General features: G+C 48.1%; 1 protein-coding gene across 4 annotated transcripts in view; it reads left to right on the top strand.

The window, feature by feature from the left end:
- The window catches only part of ZBTB16 (zinc finger and BTB domain containing 16), a 184,523-nt gene that overhangs the window by 54,298 nt on the left and 111,554 nt on the right, over positions 1–18,671 (top strand). The window lies entirely within an intron of this gene.

The following is an 18,671-nucleotide window of genomic DNA, read 5'->3' on the forward strand; positions in this document are numbered from 1 at the left end:
TTCTAAGTAGAAGAAACAGCATGTGCAAAGGCCCAGGGGAGGAAAGAGTAGAGGACTGTAGGGCATTTGGTTTCACTGGAACTTGAGATGCATGAAGAGGTAGGAAGAGGCGGTGGTCAGGGGCAACGTGGAGTCCATTATGAAAGTCTTGCTAGCTCAACAAAGGGACCTAAACTTTATTCTGTAAATTTGGGGCAAGGTGTTGAAAGATTTTAATCAGAGGAGTGAAATAATAGGAAATATATTTTAGCAAGTACACTCCCAGTCTGACATTGAGGATGGATATATGAGAGTTAACTTGGAGTTGGGGTACCACTTAGGAGCCTGTTGAGTGATGTGGGTGAGAGAGAATGCAGGCTGAGTGATGGCAGCCGCAAAGGAGGCGGAGAGGGAAGGGTAGATTGCAGGGGTAAAATGGATAGGCCTTGCTGTTTGGGCAGGAGGATTATGAGGAGGGAATTGAGAGAGACTCCTGAGTGATGGCTTGGATAACTGGTGGATGGTGGGAATATTAAAGAAGTTCTGGGTGGAAAAATAATTAAATTCATGTTTTGGACATGATGTTTGAGAAGATCTTGGGAAAACTATGTAGAAGTGGTCTGTGTATTTGCGATGGGTCTTGAAGGAAACAGATTTTGACTAGAAGTTGTCTGTATACTAATTCAGTTGTGTTCGTTGACTTTTGATGATATTTTAGAGTGTATAAGGATCAGAAGTATCTTCATTTCATGGCAGAAAACAGTATTTTTGGAGGCCCCTGAATAACGAGAAGTGTTTTCATCAAAGACGTTTATTGGTGTGTGTGCTGACATCTGGAAAGCTGAGATAGATATTTTCCTTAGGTCTGGATTCCCGAATCATGAGCTCTTCTCTCGCTCCAAATTAATCCTTTGTAGTTAGTGACTGATGAAATCATGACTCTCTGAAATTTTAATCCTTGGCTGTTTAGACACTACTGACTTTATCACAGGACCCCAGGTGTGTGTCTGAAATTAGTGTGTTGAATCTGTTGCATATTTGATTACTTTATAAAAATCCACAAGATCTAGAGAAAATGGGCTACAGTGTTGAGGACAATTTTTTTTTTTGGTAGTTTTGACTGATTTTCAGATTTTCAAATGTCATGGCATCTTAGATTAGGGAGCACACAGTGTCTTACATGAGGAAACTAAGGCCCTGTGAGTTGAAGTGGCTGGAACCTTGGCCTCCTGCTTTGTCCTCCATTTCTTCTCTCTCACCCCTAGGTGAATAGGTAGAGAGCCTCAGCTCGAGGGAGGGGTTAGGAAGAGAATAATGTCACTAATGAAAGGAGGATGGGGCATGTGTCTCTGATGAGACAGAGTTCCAGCTTGCGTGGTTTTGCTTATCTCAAAGTGACGAACTCAGGATCGGAGTAGCAAAGAATAGGGGACGCACGCATCGCTCAGACAGTGACTTGGAGTTCGGCTGACGTTTCAGGTTGACCTTTGTGATGAAGAATTCAGGGGGTGTGTATGTGAGTGAGTGAGCGTGTGTGTGTCAGTGTGTAAATGTGGGTGTGTATGTGAGGGAGTGTGTGCGTGTATCTGTGTACAGGTTCACTCTCCACCACTGCCTTCCCCTTTGGTAACCCTGGACTTGCCTGCGGGATATCCTAGGAGGATTCCTGCGCGGAACTGCTAATTCAGCATCCACTGCTGTTCTGAGTGACCTACGAGTCCCTCTCCCCATGAAGCAGAAAGAGGGAACTTTGACAGGGGCTGTGTTGAGGTGAGGGTGTCAGGCCACAGAAGTTTAGAGTTGGACAGCATGGTGGAGGACTTCCGTCTGGTCTTACCTGGACAGGTAGAAAACTTCTGTGTGGGTCTCTGCAGGGCTGGGGGTGTGGGTTCTAACAACCACCAGAGCAGCAGCTCTCCTCTGGTGAGCACCTCTGTGATGTCAGTCCTTATGTTAGGTGCTTTTGAAGCCAGATTTTCTTTAATCCTCTCAACAGCTTTGAGGTAAGTATCATTAAATCAGCATTCAGAGGATAAATTGAAGCTCAGAGTGGTTAAATGCCTTGTGCAGCATCACACAGCTAGGAAGGGGTGGAGCTGGGGTCTTGACTCTGACACACCAGCTTCCCCCACTGCCATGGCAGGCTACTAGTGAGGAAAGCTCTTGTCACCAGGGGTTGTTCACTCCCCAGTGAGAAGCCCCTCTCTTCAGAGGAGGGATTTCTTGCAAGAAAGATTGCACAGTCTTCTCTAACAATTAAAGAAGGGCAGAGTCCTGTGGGCACAGTTAGAGGGTCTTGTCTGGAGAGGAATGAGCAAGGCAGCCTCTTGGGACCTTTCCAGGAGGGAAGTCTGTAAGGAGAGGTGGGGCATTATGTACAATCACTTGGAGGTGATTCGCCTGAGGCCAGCAAGAGTCTTTCTCTATTTTCCCAGGGAGCAGAGAGGCAGTTGGAGCCACCTCCAGACCCCTCAGGCCTCTGTTCCCCAGGTTCTCTCAGGACTTCGGGGGCAGAGCCAGCACTTACAATGAACAGGGACAAGGTGCAAGGGCAGCAGGCTGGGAGCAGGTGGGGAAGAGGCGCTCCCCTTCCACCAGAGTTCATTTCAGCTCCCTCCAGCTCATTCATCCCCCAGCTCCTCCTCTGCTGATTCATACCATCTCCTTTTCTTCAGTCTATTCTGCATCTCCTCCTTTAACCCTGAATTCTCGTTGTATCTATAAGTTGCTGTCCTCTGAAATGGAAGAAATTCTCTCTTCTAATTTGTCCCATTTTCGTCAACTCTTGGTGCCCACTCCATATTCACCCCTGGAAAGCGCTGAGTTTGGGTTCCTCCACATTCTTTCTCTGCACTTCTTTGGATGCTTTCTTTATTCAGCTCCATCCCAAGCTCTAAAGGGTGGCAGTGCCATGTTAGGAACCAAGTCAGGAGCTTCCTTGGGACCTGAGGGCCTTTGTCAGGGTCTGTAGATGATGATGATGGTGGCTGGTCTGGAGTTGGGATAAATTGCTGGGAGTTGAACGAGAAAGATGGAAAAGGGAATGGCTAGCATCGACCCCAGGGGCCCTGCCTCCTCGCCAGCCTTCATTTCTAGATCTTCTGCTCATCCTTCAGGACTCTCCTTTCCCTCTCCTGGGAACCCATGTAACCTTAGCCTCTTCAAGATGGCACCTCCTTTGACAGGGCCTTGCCAGGCAGCCAATCTCCATAGTTTAAGATTGGGAAAAAAACACGGAGGGACGATCAGGAATGCCCATTTGCAGTTCCTGTGTCCTGTGAAATCCTGCCTGACCCATGTTCAGAGAAACCTTGAGATTATACAGAATCTTAGGTACTAAATGTTTCTCACATCCCACTTTCCTGGTATAGAAGCTCTTCTGTTGATATGCTAGGAAATGTTTAACAACTAGTTCTCTAGAATGAAAAACTACCTGATTTGTAGTGTTTGCTGATTTCCATGATGTAAATACTCCCACTGTGGCTGATTTCAAGCTGCCAATGTGAAGTCACTGAAGACAGAGTTGGGAAGAGATGTGAGCAGCAGTGCAAGCTGGCTCTGGAACACCACAGCATCTGAATGCAAGCATTGAAATAACCGTCCTCAGGCTTCAGAATGGAAGTCTCATCCTTGGTTGGGCCGCCAGTGAGATGGGGAGGTTATTTCCTCACCAAATCAAAACACAGAGTCCATGACTCTGTTCTTGGTCTTTGCTGTTCCCATGTCTGGTTCTTGATTCTGGCTAGCACCACGGATATTTAGTAAAAATAGTGTACGTTGCTGTCATTAGTTGAATACTTATGTACATTATCTCATTTAATCATTACAATAATCCCATGAAATATGGATTGTTATCATCTTCATTTTACAGATGAGGAAACTGAGTCACAGAGTGGGTAAGTAACTTGTTCAGGGTTACATAGCTTCCAAGTGGTAGAGCTAGAATGTGAACCCGGGACTGACTGATTCCAGATTCCAAACCTCAGCCACTGTATTATATTGACAGTTTTATAGCATTTCACGGACATCTTCAATTTTTGACTCTACTCCCAAGGGAGGGTCCTCCAGCACAACCTTAGCTCCTGCTGGCAGCTCTTCAGTTTTGACTGTCAAGTTAGATTCTTTGAGACGTGTGGTGTCATGACCCCATCTTCGGTCAGTTTGGTTGCAAGGTACAGGCTGTTCTCTAAGACACTTCCTGAGCCCCAAGCCCACAAATTTCACTGAGGACTGAGATGGCTGCGTTCTTCATAGACACTGGGTTTGCCTGTTCCAAAAATGGTGATTTCTATAGCAACCATTTATTCTAGCAGATGTGTGCCTGGTATGGTTGGCAGAGGGTGGGATCAGAAATGGAAACAGCCTTTTATTCTCCCCTTGCTGAATGCACACCCTGTATGTGAAGCACATAAGGGGGAAAACATGGGATCCTTCGAATCTGTACAAGATCCGTGGCCCAGCAAAGAGATAATTGTTGTTGAAGACTGATTTTTGTCTGGAGCTTGAGTTGGGCTGTATTTGGTTTCTGGTTCTTTAAGGAGTATTTTTTTGGCAGATGTACCTGTTGGTTTCAATTCAGTAGACATTTATCACTTTGATTTCTGTGGAATGGGACGTTTACCATGAGGGTAGGGTGGTTATATAAACATGGAGAAGACGCTGCATTGGCTCTTAAAGATCTCAAAGTCTGTGTTGGTGTATGCTAATTAGGGCTCTTTTGCTTATAGGTAAAAAATCCAATTTGTGCCAGCTTAAGCTAATCAAGAGGATTTGTTGTCCTAACACGGGAGTGTTTCATGGAGCCCAAGAGCCAGGGATACAGCCCCACCTTTGAAAGGCCAAGTGAGCAAAACTAAGAATCAGCTGTCAGAAACTCAGGCAATTCTCTTTCTCTTTCTTATCCTAGCCTCTATCCGTGCATCTAGTTTCATTGTCATCCCTCAGTGGACAGAAGTGAGTCTAAAAATGACGACCCTAGGACGCCCAGGTTTGCATATGACAAGATCTGATTGAACTTTCCATGTCTATATCCCAAATTCTAGAGAGAGAATCTGTCCACTGTAGCTTGTGTAGGTGTCTGCCCTTGGCCACTTACTCACCGGAGGCTTTGTGGTGAGGGTCCTTGTCTTAGTCTGTTTGAGCTGCCATAGCAAAATACCAAGGAGTGGGTGGCTGCAACAGCAGAACTTATTTTCTCACAGTTCTGCAGCCTAGAAAGTCCAAGATCAAGGTCCAGCATGGTTGGGTTCAGGTGAACCCAAGCCAGTTCTTTTCCTGGCTTGCAGACGGCCACACCTTCTCACTGTGTCTTCATGTGGCAGAGAAGGAGAGAGAGCGAGAGAGCATGCATACTGGAGCGGGCAAGCCAGTGAGTGCTCTCTGGTGTCTCTTCCTATTTGATCAGGGCCCCATCTTTATGACCTAATTTAACCTTAATTACCTTCTTATAGGTACTGTCTCTAAATACAGTCAAATTGGGTTTAAGGCTTCAACATATGAATTCCGGGGGCGGGGTGGAAGGACACAATTCAGTCCATAGCGGTTGTATAGTGTAACATGGCTGCCGGGATCCATCTTTGAGCCCTGTGGATTGGAAGGGGGCTTATCAGGCCCCCCAGAAGGAGAACAGTATAGATAGGAAGGCTGAATACAATGTCAAGACAACACTGCATGCTAGATTAGAATCTGAACCTGATTGTCAATGCACTGCATTTGAGGTGAAGGGCTCTGCTGTGTGTATATATGCATGCGTGTGTATATGTATATGCAAATACATATATATATGTAAAACCTGAGAGGACTTGCTGGAGAAGGAATGGAAGAGTGTTCGAGGATGGCCTTGGGTTCCTGTTGGCTGTTAACACCCTGTAATGAGCTGCTCTCCATTTTGGTTTCACATGGTGTTGAAATTAAATATAAATTTCCATTTCTCATGCTCATGGATTCTCTGTCCTTCTGAGGAACTGTCAAGAAAGAGCTGGATTTACAGTTTGCCAGTCTCTTAGCTCTACGTTCCCGAGGAATTAAGCCTTTCTTATTGACAATGTCCTTAAAATAGAGTTTTTAATAAAATAAAAAGAGATGATATGGGGCCATGCGCCCCTGTCACCTGTGGCTAAACGAATATATGGGCACCAGGATGGTGCAGGGAGCCTTTTGTGGCAAATACTCCTGAGCCAGAGGGATAGAGGCTGCTACAGAGGCCAAATCATGAATGTATTTTTAAACTTGGAACCCATGAACCACTTATTATTTCTGAAGTAGGAATCAAAACATATGAATAATCTCAGCAGGATTTCAGCAGATGTGTTCTGCTTTTAAGGTCACTTTTCTTTGGGGAGATGGTCGTGCGTGATGGGGAGTAAAGTCCAGCTTGATTCTCTCTGACTCTTAGGACATCCATGTCGTGTTTGCTCAATTTACCAGTCACCGTAAGTGTCATGCGAGGCGCATTGCCGCAGGGTCAGGGTAACTCATGGAAGCAAAGAGCCTGCTTTATTTTTTAATACATCAGTGTCACCAGTGCTTACAGCAAAGGTTGTGAGAAGATGGGCTCTGGGTAGTCGTGTCCATGGCTGTGATGACTGAAAAGGCAGCAGCCTGCAAGAGAGTTCTCAGGTTTACCCCAAATGCTTCTCCCACCCTCTCCTCTTTCTCAGCATCTCTCCCTTCATCTCTTTCCCCGACTGCCTACCAAACAAGGTCCGGAACTGAGGTGTTCTGGAATTCCACCCTTGCTAAGCTCTGGGATTAGGGCCGGTCATTTGGAAGGGGGACGGTGGGAGAGGAAAAAATACCCAAACATTAACCCCTTGGACCCATAACCCTGAGAGGCCTCACCATTTAGGCCACTGGCAAATCAGCGTCTCTTGGCCACATCCCTGGAACCTGAGCTTCACGCACCAGAAGGAGACAGTTAAGCCAAGCCAGGCTGATGAAAATCTCTCTGTCCTTAATGACTCTGCCGGGCGCACCTGTTCCAGCCTCTCACTCGTGCTCATTGTCAGTGGACACAGGTATTGAATGACCTGTGCAGAGTGTGGCTGGAGGGGGTTGGGGAAGGGGCGGGGTCATAAGCAGGAGAGAGGCAGTCTCCTGTCCTCAGGGAGCTTGCGCTGTGGCTGGGGGGCCTGTCCATCTACATGTTCACCCAGCGCTAAGGGCACAGGCCGAGGGGAGGGGGCAGGAGCTCAGTGACCATTACTGACTCTTTTCCCTGTGCCTGGCTCAGATCCCAGACCCTCTGCCTTCCCCCTTCTACCTGTTTTCCTTTAAACTTTCAGACTTAAAAAAAAAGACAGCAGTGACACACGCACTCATTTTAAGAAATGAAGCAATACAAAGATACATGGAGAGTTAATATCTCTACTGTCCTCTACATTTCAACCCTCCTCTAAGGGAACCACTATGTGTTTTCTTTTTATGAAATAATTTCCACCTTACAGAGAAGTTTCAAGAATAATACAGAGAACTCCCATATCCCCTTTACCGATTAGGGGTTTGCCAGTTCTTAACATTTTGCCCCCTGGATTTCTCTCCTGACCTCCTGTAGCCAGAGAGCGGCCTTTGCAGTAGGAGGTGGGGGTATGGTTTTTTTCCACTTTAGCCGTGAGGAAGCGATGGCCCAGAGTCGTTGAGCAATGCACCCAAGGTCGCATAACTATCAAATGGCACGGCCAGGGTTCCCACACGACTGCCCCGTGATGTCACTTGTGTTTTGATTTTTGTCTTTCCTCCTAGGACTTCTGGTAGAACTCACAGAGACAGAGAGGAGAAAAGTGGTTGTCAGGGACTGGGGGGTGGGGGAAATTGGGAGAGGGGGTCAAAGGGTGCAGACTTCTAGCTATCAGATGATTGAGGTCTAGGCTCCAATGTAAAACGTGGGGACGTAGTTGATAAGCACTGTGTTGTATCATTGAAATTTGCTAAGAGTAGAACTTAAATGTTCTCACACACAAAAAAATAAATATGTGAGGTGATGGATGTGTTAACTAGACGGGAGGAGTCATTTCACAATGTGTATCAAATCATCACGATGTACACTTTAAATAGCTTACAATTTTATTGGTCAATTATACCTCAGTAAAGCTGAAAAAATAAAAGAGCAAAGAAAAAAAGAAGAACTAAGCCACCTGCATAGTTGGATATTGGGGTCTTTGGAATACTAGGATACTATGAATACATAATTGATACTTAATAAATATTGGTGAATTGAAAGAAAACAAAGATTGAAGAAGACTCATCCATTTCCTTCACAAGGAGGCAATGGTGACAGGAAAGTAGAAGCTGAAAGTGCTCCTCCCACTGACCTCTCCTGACCAGTGACCTCGTCCTCCCCATTTTGGTTTTCCCTGGGGGGCAGGCAGGCTTGGGGCAAGGGTCCGGGGGTGCCGCTTGTCACAGGAGTGGCATCTTGCTTCAGACCCTTTTTGCTTTGGACAGCTAGATGTGATCTTTTAGAGTCACACCCAACCCCCATGAAGGAAATTCACTCCACAGATGCGTCTGTTTTTCCATCAAGAGGCGACAGAGAGAACAGGAAGAGCAAAGTGGCCCTTCTCACAGAGAGACGAAACGACCACTGCCTTTTGGCCGGATCTGGGTTTGCGTCCTCAAACCCTTGGGACTGACAAGTCCTGCTTCGCTGAAGGAGAGGACTGAGTGTGTTGGTGTGGAGTCCTCAGTTATACCCGCAGACTCCCACCCCTGCTCAGTGTGTACTCCTGGATCGAAAGGTTGGAACCAGCCGCGCCCAAAGCTTCTGCCGCTTTAAGGATCTTTCTGGCTCTGACCCTTTTGCCTCTGTGATCTCTCATTGGAATCCATCCCTTTTGCCCAGGCATGGATAATGCTTTTATCTAATGCCAGCTCTGCCCTAGCTGGTCTTAAAATGAGGCGATCTGCTGCTCTGTATTGAAATATCTAGAAGGGAGCCACTAAATAGGAGCCTCATCATCTCCTTCTCCCTGTTTCCTTATCCATGCAGAGTTTTCCTGGCAGCGGTGCCCTTTGTCCTCGTTCCTCCCTCTGGGGACATGTCAGACTATTTGGGTGGTACTGGCCCTGGGTGTAACAAAGGTCTGGGACAGCCTATCTAACTAGGTGCTGTGGGGTGGTCCCAGGAAATCTGACCATGAAGGGGCTGAGCCAGTGTGGTTTACGACAGAGAAGGTGGTGAGACCCCCATATCTAATTTGAGGGAGCTGAGTATTGTTGAGAGTGGCTGTGGCCTTGTCTTCCTCAAGGGCGGGATTGGCGACCTGGGCTGCAGTGACAGCAGTAGGACCTGGGGCAGTGGTCAGACTGACTGCCTCTTGAGGGAGGTTCTGAAAACTTATTTCCTGGAGACTTTCACAAACTGGAGTGAGGCCCTGTGTGTTCGTGGCTAAGCCCAGAGGCCCTGGTCATATGACCTTGGTAGGAGGGCCACTCCTGGCCTGAGGACGCAGTGAGCTCCCGTACCTGTGAGGGGACACCCCGATCTCTCCACCCCCCCATCCACAGCAGCGTCTCTGCTGCACAGAATTACACTTATTTTGAGAGCAGCTCTGGTGTTCCCTGGTTGTTCCTGGTTTAATAGCCTCATCTCTCCCAGCAACTATAAGCATCCTGAAGGCCAGGACCTGTCTTTTCTTTTTCCGGTTGAGCAGAAGTAGGGAATACTGGCTCCTCGACCCCGCCTCGGACCCTGGTTAGCGCCCCCTGGTTCCTGAATCAGGGTTGCACCACATTTTCTACCTGCTCCCCTCCCTAGACCCCCCCTACCCCCAAAGAATTTAGCCCGCTCCCTTGGGTCACACAGCCTGGTAACAGCAGTGTCTCCCCAGGGTTGGGTCCTATCTCAGAATGGAGGCGGGGATGTGTGTGTCATGTGTCATATTTTAAAAGCCATTCACATGTGATATGCCCTCCTGGTGCATCTCTTGTCATGAGAATCCTGACCCTAGATGGTTCTTCTCTTCCACTGCAGCCCGTAGATCAAAGGGTTCCCAGAGTGACCTGCTGACCCACCTGCATTCGCATCCCACGGGATGCGTGTTAAAATCACTCGTCTCACAGGGATGGGCTGGAATCAGAATCCCTGGAGTGGGAGCAGAAAGGCGTATTATATACTGCAGGCTCCTGGGATCATTCTAATGGGCTCTGAAGTTAGGGAGCCACTGTAATGGTCTGAAGCCCCCCACTCCCCTACTCCTGTCAACACACACACACACACACACACACACACACACACACACACACACACACACACACACACACACACACACGGTTAGATGGCTGCTTATGCTGCTGAGAATGCTCTACCTTCCAGGTGTCGGTGGGCGGGTGGGAGGCAGTGCCTGAGTGTGGAGTCGGATGGACTCGACTAGGACTTGTGTCAGAGGTTAGAGGAGGGAAGCATCGGAAGGGGGATCCTGACTGGAGTCCTTGTGGGCCTGCTGGGGAGTCAGAAGGGCTTAGGGAGGGGCCTGCTCCATTGCTGGCAAAGCCCGAAGCTGCCACCCACGTGGCCATGCAGATCTCTGCCTCTTATCAGATGTCACATGTGCCCCTTGGCAGTCCCGAGCAGGGCTTTGGGAGGGGTTATGTGATTAATCTGGTGCCCTAGACAATGCAGCTCAGCACGTGTCTTAGGATGGAGTTGCAGAACCTTGGTGCTGTCTCCTCGAAAGGCTGGAGACTGGGCGCTGAGAGGAGAGATGTCTTCTCTCCCTGCCCAGCCTCCGGGCTGCGTCACCTGGTGATGTGAGGCGAGTTAGTAAAGACCCAGTGGGCCGCCTAAGGCTGGGAGCTGGGCCTGCCCAGATCTAAGCTTTTCTTGCTTAGTTTTGATAGGACTTTGGAGCATTTCTTTCCCTCTCTGGGAGCTCAGTCTCCCCTCCCCTTGTTCCCATCCCATCCGGCCTCTGGCTTCAGTGCAGTGTTCATGGCTACAGCAAGGAGTGAGAAATCACTAGCTGTACGGCTTCCTTAGGAAGGCCTGGGGGGATCCCGAGGTGTTGGTGACTAGGAGGGGTGATGCCCTTGAGTGACGCGGCATCAACTCACCGGCATACCTGCCCTGTGCCAGCATGAACACCCGGGAGCATCTCTTTGGGGGAATCTTCCCAGGCCGAGGCAGGGCAGTCAGCACCTTAGCCTGCTCTTGCTTTATCAGTGGGCAGCCCAGATGCCTGCCGGGCAGACCCCAAGCCACTTCTGCAGGGGCCACGTGGAAGGTGCCTGAGCCCCAGTTGTGGAGAAGTGGGGATACCATCCACTTGGTTTTATCCCCCGTTTTGCAGGTGAGAAAACTAAGTGTCAGATGTTTAAGTAATTTAACATGCCCAAGACTCTCCAGCTAGAGAGTGTTGGTCGTGATTCAAACTCAGTACTGTCTGATTCCACTTAGATCCTGGTGGGGGGAGGTGTCAGGATTCAGTGAGGGGAAGCCAATAGAGCCCTTATTAGCACCTGGCCCGCGGTCAGCACACGAGCATTTGCAGCAGTTGTGGTCCTGGGCGTGTTCTGAAGATACTGGTGATCTTGTCAAGTGAAGCTCGGCCCTAAAAGACAAGCAGCATCTGGTTTGGGGTTCTGGCCCATGGAACCCTGGGCTGGTTTAGAAGGGGTCTACGTTAGTGCAGCCAGTCTGCCTTCTCCAGAAGTGGGCGTGCTCCTGTCATCTGCCCCGTGATGTTCCGTTTGTCCTACTCAACCTCCCTTCATTGGCACTGGAGTAGCCAAGGGGAGGCTGACACTCCACATGGCAGGGGTAAATAGAGTCTGCAGGCACCCTCTTCCCTGGGGCCAGAAGGGACGGAGGGAATGGACGTAGCACCAGCCCCAGTGTGGAGGCAGGATGGACGAGGAGGAGAGGGCCCGGTCCCAGGGTGCATCCAGGCGCCAAGAATCTGAGCAGCAGCCTTTATTTTTAGCCCTGGGTCTGGGTGGGAGGTGGCGCGCCGCAGCCCAGGGCCTTCTGGACCAGGTACATACAGTTCACTCTTCAGCTCTGCGAGCTACTTCTCTCTCCTTTTCTTCACTTTGAAAAGAGTCAGCAAAATCCTTATTTCCATAAGCATTTTTCTGGCTGTAAAAAGCTGAATCCCAAACCTGTTATTATAGCTGTTCATGCTATTTTAATCTGCTCTGTTTCGAGGTAAGAGGGTAGCAGTGACTCTGCAATTACTGAGTACATTTGATCCATGGCGCAGCTACTGGAGCCGGCGGAGAGCCTCCGAGTGGGATGGTGCCGTGTGTGGCAAATCACTTTCAAATTTACTAAAAATATGCCCCTTTGCAGCCATGCAGATATCATAATTTTTCTCCCTGAGGCTTGTTGAAATTCCCATTGCTTCCTGCCATACGCTCGCTCCCAGCACATGTCCCTTGGCCCTCCCGCCTATCCCTTTCATTCTTTGTCTTGGTCGTGTCTTGGCCAGATTCTGTCTGGTCTCTCTTACCCTCCGCCCCACCCAACCCCGTTTTTCTCCCTCCCTCTTCATTTTCTGCTCAAAAATATTTTGTATTCTACTGACCAGCGCGCTAGTGAAACCATTTCTCGTTTGCCGCGGTCAGAAGAAAAATACTTAGAATTCTAAATCTACCAACTATTTCACATTTAAACAAGCTGGCAAGCTGGACCGACGCTGCGCCTCCTACATACAGTCATTGTCGCATCCCCAGGCTCCCCTCTCTATCTCTGTTCCTATTTCATTCACTTTTCTATTTGCAGCCAGTGCAGAATACGGGCTTCTCCCCCTCCTGCCTCCTGCAGTCTGCCTTCTATCCGTGACCTTGGCTTCCCCGAGTGCTGCACTGTAAATGAAATGTGGCATGGCCACGTGTATCTTGATAAAATATATCAGTGGATGAATTGATTTTCATATTGATTTCCTTGGACGAGCAAGGTGTGTGTGGAAATCAAGTGTCTCTTAATGATGGTCCTAGAGAGAGGTGGGCTGCCCAGGGAAGAGCAGGCTTTTTCTTTTACGGAGGAAAGTTTCTGCTTGTTAGCCTGGGAGAGAGGCCTCTTTGCTTTGTCAGCTCACCCTCTTTGTGGGAGGAAAGAGCAAATGTCACAAGGGCCTGGCCTGACCCCAGAGAGGGTGTGCCATCCCGGGGACTGCCTGGGTCTTTGAGGAGAGCATGCATCTGGATGTCCCTGGCTACTTTGTCATTGGAGAGAGTGGAAAAACTCTCAAGCCCTCTTGGAGGCCGTGTGCACCCAGCAGTGTGGAGGGGCTTGGATGGGGAGATGTATTTGCGTGTGATTTTCATAGCTTCCCCCTGGCCACTTTCCACTTTCATTTGTCAGGTTAGTTGAGATGTGGCACTTGTGAATCCAGGACTGATGCTGTGGCTTCAGGGAGCCATGGGGCTGTGCTTGACCAGGTGTGACTCATATGTGTCCCCATCAGTGGATGGGCGGGTGTCGGTATGTGTGCTTGCAAGGACATGCATATAAAGATCTGTAGGAGCTTGTGCGTGGGTTAGTCTGAATGCAGGTAGATGGCAGTCTCTGGGCTTGCAGTGGCTTTTATTAGTGAGCTCTGGACACCCGAAAGGACAGTATCCAGTGAGGTGATCAAAACTTCATTTTCTCTCCTTTGCAATTGCTTTCCCAATTCCCTCTCCCAACTCCTCCTAAATAAAATAGAGGCTTTCAGCCCTCTTTTCGATCCCAGAAGTGAGCTGATAGTAGCATCTTTTTATGAGGCTAAATAAGTGTAGCTCAAGGTGGTCCTGTGTACGTGTGTACGCTTGTGTAATAAAGCACAGTTAACTGGGATATTAGGGGATGAAGCTATGGCAATTCATTACATTTTCTGGCTAACTGAGGTTTAACTAGAAAATCCTTTTGGTTATAAGCTCTGCTGAAACGCTTTGCAAAACAGAATAATATATTTTCCTGTTTTTGTAAGCACTGAGTAGCGAAGTAATTGAATCCTTTGACATTTCATGATCTTGCAGCACATGAGGGCTAGTGCTCTGGCTAACCTGTCTGATTGCACGTGCCACGTGAAAGGTGTAGCATTGGCTTGAATTAGTGTTTACCCTAAGAAGGTAGTTCTCACCCGGGGCCAGTTTTGTCCCCCAGGGCACATTTGCAATGTCTGGAGACATTTTTGGTTGTCGCAATTGAGGGAGGTTGTTACTGGTATGTAGTGGATAGAAGCCATGGATGCTTCTAAGCTCTCTACCATGAACAGGGCAGTCCCCCTCCTCGCCCCCATTTAGACAAATAATTATTTGGTCTAAAATGTCATTAGTGCTGAGATTGAGAAATCCTGAACTAGGATGTGTCTTTAAACATTTTCACTAAATGGTTGCATACAAAATATTTTGTTTTCACTGATCTGGTTTTTCATAAGAGTCAGGTGTTGGAAATGTTCTGAATAATTGAAGCTTTTAATTCATTGACATTTATTGTTCTACAGAACAAATAGGGAAGCCTGCCAGTTTGCAGAGAGGCAGGCCTGTCCCCAGATGGCCCTCCAGTGAATGCCCAGATTCATTGAATCATTTAGAACCATTAAAAACCATTAGGGCCACACTAACTTTAAATTGAAGGAAGCAGAATAAATTATCCCAGAGGGGGCCAGAGTTGACTCTCTTCTCTCTGTCTTTGTAACACAAACTAAATTCTCGGAGACATCCAGCAGAACTTTCTGATGATACAAGGTTTATTCTACTTACTGCAGGTCAGAGACAGTCTGGCATCGACACACTTAAAAGTGCTTCCAGAATATGTAGACATGTTCATTGGTTTTGAATGGCCCTAAGTGAGCCTTTGGCAGAGTCCATCTGGTTTTGGTGTGAGTGTACCCAAGGGCAAGTGGGGAGGTTTTGCCTACTCTGCATCTTTGACTGTCTTTCTTTGAAGACATCGTTGGACGTCAACGAATTTACATACTAAAAAAGTCTTTTAAGCAGAATCCAACTGGGTTTGGGGCAGTTAGTAAGACTGAAGAAAGGGCAGGCCACCTTTTCTGAAAGTAAAGGAAAAGCTTTTACTGTGAACTTAATCTCAACTGAAACTTCAGTGCCAAATGTTCTGCAACTATTACGCATCATTTTATTAACCTACACCCTTTCTGTCGAGAACGCAGTAAAAGAGTCTAGTTAAATGAAGTCTGTGCATCTGTGTGTCTGGTGAATGCATGTGAGTAGTTAGAGAGCGTTCGACGCTTGGTTTAATGTGCAAATCACCAACCATGGTAACCTCTGGCAGGGGTTCGTTATTTCATATAAACGAAAAGGAAAACACTGCCCCTGCAAGATTGACCGATTTTCCACATCAGTCAGTCACAGAGGGTAGAGTCATGCCGCCAAAGCATGGTTCATCTCTCAAGTTGTATTTCAGAGTTTTGCCTTACAGTGTCTATTAGTAGAGGCAGCTTCAGAGAAGGAACCTGGAGGTGGAGTCAGATGGCCTAGGTTCTTGGCCTGGTTCTGCTGCCTTCTAGCTGTGTCACCTTGGACGAGTTGCATAACCTCCTTCGTAGGGCCCCCAGTGCAGGCTTGCTTTCAGGATCGAGGGATGGGAAAGCGCTCTGTCCGTTGCAGACCTGAGTAAATATCACGCACTACGGATGTTGTTCCATTGTTAAGCAAGAGCAGTACCATTTATAAATGGGTTTTGAAGGCGTCCCAAGCGTTGTTTGTGAGAGGTGTGGAGCGGAGCGTCGTGTCTCTGTGTGTACGCCTGTAACTACTGATCGTAGGTCACTCCATCTGCTGTTTTCTAGCTGAAATGCTAAATGGAGCTGTGAGCGTACCTGGAGTCTTTCTCCTCACAGTCCAGGTTCTGAGGGGAGCTAGATGTGTCTCCCCTCCTTTCTCTTAGATGGAAGTGTATTTATAGCCTGGTATAAATACAATCAGAAGGTTCCTATAAAACTCTGTTATTACTGCAGTACAAAGTTAGAAATGCTTGAGGTTTCGGCTTCTTGGCTCTTCCATGCGGCAATGAATATTTTATGGGAAAGGAAATACTTCGTGTCTGACTCTTTTTATAGTGCAGCTACTCACAGGGCTGGTAACCTTCCAGATCTCTCCAAAATCAAAATCATTGCCTGTCCATCTCTCTGCTCCTTTCTTCACAAAATCCATTGGTGTCCTGCCTTGCTGAGGTGTCCACGCTCTTGTGGTGAATGAATCCATTTGCAAAATATGTGGGGTGCAGTTTCCAGTCCTAATTAATGCCCTAAACCAGAGGAGTTGGCTGCTTACTAGCTCCACCCCACCCCTTCTGGCACCTTGTGGGGCCGGTCAGCCCGAGGAGAGGCATGCTGGCAGAATGCCCTTGGGTTCTCCACTTGAAGGTCTCTGTCTACATTTTCTGCCATGCTTCTTTGCTGAGAGCCTGGTAGCCACTGGAAAACGTGGCCCAATCTCTCCAAAGTCTACTCTGGTCTTGGAATTAAAAAAGCAATAGGTGAGTCTGAGGTCCAGCAGAGCCCAAAGGGGGCTTTTCCCTTTTAAGACCTGAGCTTTGGGCTGCAGATCTTACCCAGAGCACCGTCAGGGTTGATATGATTTCCTTCCCAGGTTCACTGACCCCACATGTAAGGCAGGAAAGTGGGGCTTCAGCGGTCTTGGCCCTGGCTTGCTAGGTCCAGGACTTTAAGTAGAAGCAGTGGGTCTCCTGGCAGGTGAGCATCCGTGGAAATTGCTCCCCTGGCAGTGTGAAGCCGTCCTGGCACAGGTGTTCAGCTGGATTGGCCTGGTGGTCCTCAGAAACCTGTTAGGACTACAGCAGTACTATAGAGCAGGTTTACGGCCAGATTGCGGCGTCAAAGAACACCCTACCTCTGGTAACCATCCCACATGGCTCTCCTCAGAGGCCCCCACAGGCTGGCAAAATACTTAGGTCTCCTGTGGATGTGGGCTAAGCGACCTGGGTCTTTTTACTAGTGCCCAGAGAGCCCCAACGTGGAGAGGCTGCTGCGTGTGAAGTATGGCTTCTGAGACACCCAGGAGCAGAGCTGGCTGTGCCCCAGCACCGGCTCAGGACGGTCTTTTCTTAGCAAGGGTGGGTCTGTGAAAAATGCCTAATGTAATCTCAATATGGGTTCCACACTTCATTTAGTGGGAGCTAAACTCAGGAGCCCGAGTTTCACCGTATTCGCCTTCTTCTCTGCCCCTGGTGTTTGTCTTGGCGCCAAAGTAGGTACAGGGAAAAAGTCATTTGCAAGCCTCTGACGGCTTTGGTTTGATCTCCCAACTCTGGTTGCGTTACCGCCAAATAGAGCCGTGTTTCCTCACTGCAGCTTTGTACTGAGTCTTGCTCTGCCCTTTTTCCCCTCCTCCTTTCCTCCTTTTTGGTCTTCAGACTCACTGGGAGCACGAGGCAGGGCCCGGGTAGAGGGCTTTGGTCTTGTAGGTTTACAGGCTCAGTCATCTCTTTCGTCTGAAGGTGAGGAAAGGGTTATTTATTATTTTTTGTAAGTGGGAATGGGATCAGCTGATGGCTCGCTGGAGAAATTGAACACAGCATTTTACACCTGGGATGGACTACACAGGGAATTTAACACAGTTGACATTTAGCATTCCTGTGACCACCAGGTTGATGGGTGGGTGACAGTAAGGCTCAAAGAATTGAAAATCCTCAAATGTTCTGAAAGCTTCATTATTGGTTCTTACTCATATTTTAACTAGCCCTCCCCATCAGTGAAGTGAGCAATGAGAATGGATAAAAGAAATGGAATCAGAGAGAGAAGAAAGAGGGACAATTTTATTGAGTACCTGTTGTATGAAAGGCACTGCCATGTGCTTTTCAACAAGTTCCTTTCAGGTTAATTCCAAAGCTAAAATTTAGCAATTGCCGTGTTTTGGAACCTGGATAATCCATAGATGAGATTATTGGTCCTAGAATCAGATAAGCCACCAGTATTGAGTGTCTCATTTGGTGTCTAGAGTTGTGCCAGATCCTATGGAAGATTCAAGGATGTATACACCATAATTCCTTCTCTCAAGGGTTGAAACCACACACTGTATACACATGTGCATGTACGCACATGCATATGCACCCACAGGTAGGTATAGCAAGTGGATTACGCCAGTGTGAGGTATACATTCAAGTGCTCCTGAAACTCACAGGGCCATGTGACTTGGGGTATGAGGAAGGTGACATGAGATACTTTACCTCTTAGCAAAGGCTTATGGGCTGCCATGATGGATAGTGTAGGCAGCCTCAGGGCATCAGGCAGAAGGTTAGGACAGAAAAACCTGCTCCTAAAGATGCACGGTTAGTGAGTATGGTAGGCAGAATAGTACTCTCCAAAGATGTCCATGTCCTGATCCCTGGAACCTGTGACTATTAGGTTAAATGGCAAAGGGGAATTAAGATTGCTAGTCAGCTGACTTTAAAATGGAGAGAGTATCCCGGATTATCCAGGTGGGTCCAATGTGATCATTGTAATCACAAAGGTCTTTAAATGTGGAAGAGGGAGGCGGGAGGGTGGGTGTCAGAGTCAGAGAAGATGTGAGGACGGAAGCAGAGAACCAGAGAGATGGCAGCCTGGGAGGAACTCAGCCCGATGTTGCTGGCTTTGAAGATGGAGGAAGGGGCAATGCAAGCAGCCTCTGGAAGCTGGAAAGGTAAGGGAACAGATTCTGCTCTAGACCCTCCAGAAGGAACACAGGCCTCCCAACACCTTGGTTTTAGCTTAGTGAGACCCATTTTGAACCTCTTGCCCTCAGAA

This window comes from Equus przewalskii, chromosome 6 (genome assembly GCF_037783145.1).
Source record: "Equus przewalskii isolate Varuska chromosome 6, EquPr2, whole genome shotgun sequence".
Lineage (NCBI taxonomy): Eukaryota > Metazoa > Chordata > Mammalia > Perissodactyla > Equidae > Equus > Equus przewalskii.